Source organism: Furipterus horrens, unplaced genomic scaffold (assembly GCF_987537825.1).
Source record: "Furipterus horrens unplaced genomic scaffold, mFurHor1.1.pri manual_scaffold_4, whole genome shotgun sequence".
Taxonomy (NCBI): Eukaryota; Metazoa; Chordata; class Mammalia; order Chiroptera; family Furipteridae; genus Furipterus; species Furipterus horrens.
Window position 1 is genome coordinate 51,751,069 of NW_028327174.1, and position 7,412 is coordinate 51,758,480.

A 7,412-nucleotide genomic window follows, 5' to 3' on the forward strand; every position below is an offset into this window, starting at 1 on the left:
ACTTCAATCTTCCATCTTCACATGGTCTGTGCCTGTGTCTCCACATGGCCATCTCTGTATAAGGACACCAGTCATTGGATTAGGGACCTACTATACTTCAGCATGACCTAATTTTAATTAATTATACCTGCAATGATCCTATTTCCAAATAAAATCACATTCTGAGGTAGTGAGTGTTGGGACTTCAACATATCTTTTTCTTTGGGGGGGATGGGGGCACAATTCAACCCAAAACAGCACCTCTCAGACATGTCACAGAGCTTTCAGATGGCAAGAACTGATAATCCAGTGCTCTGAATCAGGCGTGACGGCTCAGGAACATGGTGTTTACATTTCTCTGCTTGAAAGCCCAAGGCTGACCAGGGTTGTGGCTGCAGGAAGGTTGGGCTACAGGAGCTAGAACTCTGCCACATGGCAGTGATGTTGGGTGTGGAGGAAGGGGATGGAGTTCAGTTTCTGCCAGGGGAGCCATTTTGCTGGCCCTTTTATCGCCATTCTTCAGGGAAAGGGGTTCCCAGTGTAATTCTTACTCTAGAGAACTTTTCTTCCAGAGGAGCTGAGAAGTGAGGAAGGGATCTAACTAACTACTCAGCTTTTGTTTTTTTCAATTTTCCTGGAAATTTTTACTTGCCCATTAAAAAATAAACCCTCTTGGTAATTTTATTGTGGTATCCAGAAATTTACAGACGAGTAAAAGGAGAATTAACAGCTTTAATAAAATTGAGTTTTTCCTACCAGACACAAGGTGTGCCATTTGATTTACAAGGCTTCTTTCGTGCCACTCAGTAGTAGTTTTTTTGCCTTCTATACATAATCATCTTTGAAATGCTAAAAGTGATTTCTAGCTGTGGTTCTTTTGAGAAGCTGTTGGTGTACATGAGAAGACTTACTGATTTACCTTCTCAAACTATTCCGTGGAAGTAGTCAGATGCGGTTTGATAGTAGGAGAATCCAGTGTCCAGTTTGCTAAGCAGCTTTCTCCATGGACTTCCACAAACTGGAATGTCTTCGCCAAGTGGAGAGTCTCTTCCACACTTTGGCCAACAGGATCATCATTGACACTCAAATGCTTGATGACTTCATTGGGGTCAGTTATGAAGAGACCTCTTAGTGCAAGAACAGGACCTTCTAACAGCATACCATAGTCTCAGGAGATGTGTTTAGTCAAATCTGACAAGAATGCGATGTTCATGTGGTCCAAACTGTCATTCTTTCTCCGTGTGTTTATCCAGTCAAGATGACTCACATTATGACATTCATAGGCTTTCTCACTAAAAGCAATAATATCTACAGGACACACAAAGGTGTAATTCAAATGACAGAAGAAAAGCACCAAATATTTCCTCATAAAGTCCTTAAGGCCTTGTTCTTAGAACTCCCTGTTGACAACAGCTGCATGCTTAAAATAGGGCTTGTGCTGGGAGGTGGCCGGAGAATGGTATGAGGAATTGGTGCTAGAGGCAAGTTATGCTTGACTGGAAGCAAACCACAATATATTTGTCAAGCACGGTCTTCAAGAAGCCGCAGGTCTAAGGGTTGCAGAGGGGGAGATGCCCCAAGCAATGGCACTCACATGTTGGGCAACCACAGCTAGGAGCAAACCTTTCTGTTGTGGTTGCTGTCTTCAGTGCAGGTGGGAGCCAGGGTGAGTGTGATCATTCTCAACTAATTTTTGGCTTTACTGGGAATATTTGTAGTGCTTGCCTGTTAAGAATGATACAGTCTTTCATTGTTCTGGTTAGAGTCACCCCTAAATGCATTTGGGCTTGAATTTATTCATCTTTATAGTGGATGGTATTTCTTTGAAACTGACTTGTCCTTCCTCCCTTATCTATGATTTGGATTTCCTATCTTTTCTAACAATCTTTCTTTTCACAGAATATTTTTCATTTTGTTGAGTTTTTCAGTTACACAGAATTGAGCAATTTTTCTTTGCATTAATGACGTTATTTATCCTCATTTCTTATTTTTTGCATTTATACTTTTTCCCCTTCCCTGCCCTTCTCCCACACTGTGATTTGGTTAGCTGATGGTTTACGTTTTCCCCCAAAGAATTTGTTTTGATTGTATTTTGTCCAGATTTATTGAGATATAATTGACATATTGTGTAAGTTAAGGTATACAGCCTGATCATTTGATATATGTGTATTTGCAAAATGATTGCCACAATAAGATTAGTTAACACATCCATCATCTCACATAACTTTCAAGTATATATTACAGTATTGTTAACTCTATACACCATGCTGCTCATTAGACCCTCAGAACTTATTTGCCTTATGTTTATCTGGAAGTTTGTACCCTTTGGCCAACCTATCCTGATTTCCCCCACACCCAGCACTTGGCAGCAACCATTCTACTCTGTTTCTATGTGTTCTGTTTGTTTTTTAGATTCCACATATAAATGCTGCTATGCACTATTTTATCTTTCTCTGGCTTATTTCACCTAGCGTAACACCCTCAGGTTCTATCCATATTGTCGCAGATGGTAGGATTTTTTTTCTTTTTTATGGCTAAATAATATTTCTGAGTGTCACCCTGGCTGGTTTGGCTCAGTGGATTGAGCGTCGGCCTGCGAGCTAAGTGTCGCTGGTTCGATCTTCCAGTCAGGGCACATCAGAGAAGGAAAACTCTTACTCCAAAAAACCTCCGCTGCCTTGCGGCATACCTCTTCAGGGGAAAGGCTAAGGGAGTAAACCCCAACAGAAAATCCGGAGCCGGAGTCCCTAAGGCGGTTTGACGTTGTAGTCAACACCGGCAACTCCTGCGGCGCACCTGAAGCCAAGCTGTATTGACTCCGTCTTTCCCTTGGACCCTTCAGCTGCGAAGAGAGGGGGGGTCTGCTGCATGGGCAACAGCAGACCCTCCATATCACCCTGCCCAGGCTCTGTAGCTTCAGCTTCACTGGAGAGGACACTCCAGCGTCATCGCAAGATGTCGATTCAACACGGGAGGAGACAGATACCGTGTCACTCCCAAGTCGGACTGCACAGCCATTCTCGGCGGTGCAGATAGACTCTTAAGAAGCTACACCATCGTCTCTCGAGACGGACGGCTGCCGACAACGATTCCTGAGTGTGCGTGTGTGTGTGTGTGTGTGCACGTACACACGCATAATCTTTATACATTCATCTGTCCATGGACACTTAGGTTGGGTGGAGGGGGTAAAAGGGTAAAAATTGGGGCAACTATAATAGCATAATTGATAAAATATAATTTAAAAAATAAAAAATAAAAAACACAAACAAACTAAGCAAACAACAGGAACAGAATCATAGGTATGGAGATCATTTGGAGGGTTATCAGCTGGGCGGGGTAAGGAGGAGAAATGGGGAAATGGTACAGGGATCAAGAAGCATAATTAGTAGGAACAAAATAGACAGGGGGAAGTTAAGAATAATATAGGAAAGGGTGAAGCCCAAGAACTTAGATGCATGACCCATGGACATCAACTAAGTAGCAGGATTGCTAGAGGGAAAGGGGGTACTGGGCAAAGGGGGGAAATTGGGACAACTGTAATAGCATAATCAATAAAATATACTTTTTTAAAAAAGAAAGAAAAGAATTGTAATGGCTCTTGTTCACTGTCTACCCCAGCAAAGCTGATTGTGTCTATTTCTGCCTTTTGGCTCGACCTTTTTCCTCTGGTATTCATTGGCTAATCATCTCATAGTCTTGGTTGTTCTTAGTTAATCTAGCAAATACTCTTTATTTTTATAAGAAAGGACCAGAGAAACTCCACCTTTTTTAAAGAGGAGGCTGGCCTTTTCAGTTTGACAGTAGAGGTAAAAAAATATAAATTGGTGAAATGCCTTCAAATTCTATGTCTATTCATTTTTGCCCCAGCTCAAATGTCTGAATGGGTCTCTTTATTTTTTCTTTTAAATTTTATGTGTTTATTTTTAGCGGGGAAGGGAGGGAGAAAGAGAGGGACAGAAACATCGACGTATAAGAGAAACATCAATTGGTTGTCACTCACACACCCCCGATTGGGGACCTGGCTTGCAACCCAGGCATGTATCTAGACTGGTAATCAAACCAGTGACCCTTTGGTTTGCAGGCCTGCACTCAGTCCACTGAACTACACCAGTCAGGGCTCTTTTCTTTTTTATTAACTGCAAAATAAAAGGCCTCAAGGGATGTTTCATAGCAAATAAGAGTAGCTTGGACTGAATTTATATCTATGTCACATAATGTGCCCCCAGAGATAAAAAACAGTAATAATTATTTTCAGAACTTCATGAAAGTTTGTTAAGTGAACTAATGAGTGGGTATCACTGACAAGCTTTCCAAAGTGGAAATTATATGAAATTGTCATCTGATAGAAAAGGTTAACAGAGGAGAAACCCTGGGTTTTTGCTATGGGGAGTTCATGTCAATATTAAACAAAATTCACATTTTCACTATTTAATTGAAACCAGTTCAATTTTATATAGGAAGTGGCTGAATGAAATTATATTTCTAGGAAGCTACTCTACAGAGTAGAAAGAATCAGTAGTTCTTGACCCTGCTCTGCTATTAACTGGCCTGGGCAAGTCCCTATTCTAACCACATTTCAGCTTCCTAGTCCAGGAGATACGTTCCGTGTACATTTACGGACTCATTGAAGGGAAATGAGATAAGCTGATAAAGAAGTTAAGAGTATATAGAATTATACAAATGTGAGGTATTGAATCTGCTGCCAGCTTAGGGATATCCCAGGTTCATTGGCTAAAAGTAAGAACTTCCTTACTTAGTATAACAAGCTCAAGAGGTCTTATGCTCAAGTGGATGAGAGGTGGAGTGAAACCACTGTACACAGACCTGATTTCCAAGCATGGCTAGGTTGAGTTAGAAACAGATAACTGTATTTAATTAATATAAATGTGTTCAGATCTGACATCAGGGACTTGGCAAGTGGTCCTGTTTCTCTTAAATTCCTGAACTACTTCCCCCCTGGATCTGGAAGTCCCATGACATCTGACCTCCAAGGCCTGCTTTTCTATTTTGTTCTGCTCCTTCTACAGGTCCTTTCTGCCCCCTCTGCCTCTGTCCAAGAATCTTAATTGTGAGTCCAGAGAAGGCAGAAAGTAGGTTTTTGCTATTTTACTTGTGTTCAGTGTATCAGAGCCTCACTTAATATGGAGCAAGATGTAAATGAGTACAGTATAAGGAATTTCTATGGATAATGTTGGCAATGACGAAAGGAGGGGGATTGATTTTCTCAGTCAAGAGCCAGTTTTTGTGGTGCTTCATTGATCTTCCCTGTGATGTGTAGTGTTCCAGGCTGGCAGCATGCTGTGAACAAAGAAAATTGTATTCTGTGGTCTCTTTAGATGTGCTGTGACTTGGCAAGGGCTGAAGGCAAATCATGCACCTGCATAACCTTTTTAGCTTGACAAAGAATGGCGACTCTCTCCCACTCTCCCTCCCATCACAGGAAATGCTCCCAGACGACAGCACAAACAAGCCCTAATTAAGTCTTTCCCTGGATCTCGACCTCTTTTCCACCAACCTTTTCTTGGGGTTAGACATGTAATTAAGTAAGAGAAACTAAATTAGGTATGAGAGGCATCTGGAAATTGGGTGTACCTAATGGCAAGTAAAGACTAGATCCTTTGCCCTGGTGGTTCTTTGGACAGTTTAAGCAGAGCAAGAGCCATGGTAAATTGCCAGAGGAATTAAGATGTTTTTGATGGAAAAATTGGTTGCAATTATATGAGAACATTTTCTCAAACCTTTCGAGTTTCTTGTGTTTTTGCCTTTTTGTCTCTGAATAAGAGAATTTCAATGTTTCTCAGCCAATATTTAAAGATAATACATGTAAGGTGAGAGCTCTCGCCCTGGAGGAGAAGAAAAGGAACTGTGTTCTTCAACAAGACGAGCGGGCGGAGGGTGCTGGAGTGAGCCGCACGCTCTCCTAAATTATGGGCTAATACTGAACAGTATTAGTATTAGTATTAGTATTAGTATTAGTATTAGTATTAGTATTAGTATTAGTATTGTGCTTCCTTCTTTAAGGTTCAGCCGCGTCCCCAGCAGCAACCTGGCTGGTTTGGCTCAGTGGATTGAGCGTCGGCCTGCGAGCTAAGTGTCGCTGGTTCGATCTTCCAGTCAGGGCACATCAGAGAAGGAAAACTCTGATTCCAAAAAACCTCCGCTGCCTTGCGGCATACCTCTTCAGGGGAAAGGCTAAGGGAGTAAACCCCAACAGAAAATCCGGAGCCGGAGTCCCTAAGGCGGTTTGACGTTGTAGTCAACACCGGCAACTCCTGCGGCGCACCTGAAGCCAAGCTGTATTGACTCCGTCTTTCCCTTGGACCCTTCAGCTGCGAAGAGAGGGGGGGTCTGCTGCATGGGCAACAGCAGACCCTCCATATCACCCTGCCCAGACTCTGTAGCTTCAGCTTCACTGGAGAGGACACTCCAGTGTCATCGCAAGATGTCGATTCAACACGGGAGGAGACAGATACCGTGTCACTCCCGAGTCGGACTGCACAGCCATTCTTGGCGGTGCAGATAGACTCTTAAGAAGCTACACCATCGTCTCTCGAGACGGACGGCTGCCGACGACGACGACGACGACGACGATACATGTAAGGTGCCTACTGCTTCACTGGGAAGGCTGTGAACATCCTTATAATTGTATGCAAAATTTGGGGCTTTGTGAACTTATCTGAAAGGAGAGTGCCATATATTTTATCATGTCCCCCAGGGGGTTCAAGACTTACTCCCCTTTACAGACAAGAGCTGGAAGGACAGCCACACTGGAAGCCATACAGAGAGGGTGGAGACTATAAAAGTTAGAGAAGGATGGAGACACCAGGGTGCCCCATGAGAGGCGGTAGGTGGTTAAGCATGTGCACTCTGGAATCAGATACTTCCTATCTCAGAGCCCAGTGTCTCCACTTATTAACTGTGCTGGCTGTGCGATCTGGGCACTTCATACCTCCAAGCCTCAGTCTTCAGTTTTCTCATCTTTAACATGGGATGATATAACATACTTCAAAGAATTGTTGCAAGGATTAATTAAGGTTATCCATGTAGCATGCTTCTTTGTCTCCCTGTTGATGTGTGTGTGTGTGTAGTCTTTGACTCTCCATGTGTTTTGCATTTTTCTATCAATTTTTAGCCTTGTCCTAGGCGAAGCATCCTGTACAGGACTCAGAAGATTCTGAGTTTTGTCCTGCTATTTGTTTTTTTCTGCTTTCTTACAAAAACAGTGAGTGTGAAGTGTCCTTGACCGAATATACTCCTTCCAACTTCCCCAGCATCAGCTTGCTGGCCAGGCTGAGAGCAGCATATTTGCACTTATCCAAGCAGTGTAGGGAGAAGTAGAAACTAGGCACCTGGAGCCTGGAGCCAAGTGAACCAGCCTCCTTTGGGAAGGAGAGACCAAATCAGCCCTGGGAGGGGAGAGCCTACATACTGCA

General features: G+C 42.9%; 1 pseudogene; it reads right to left on the minus strand.

Annotated features, from left to right (window-relative positions):
- Positions 1-886: 886 nt before the first annotated feature.
- On the minus strand, positions 887-6,957 carry LOC150011771 (thioredoxin-dependent peroxide reductase, mitochondrial pseudogene; annotated as a pseudogene).
- Between the last annotated feature and the right edge of the window lie 455 nt (positions 6,958-7,412).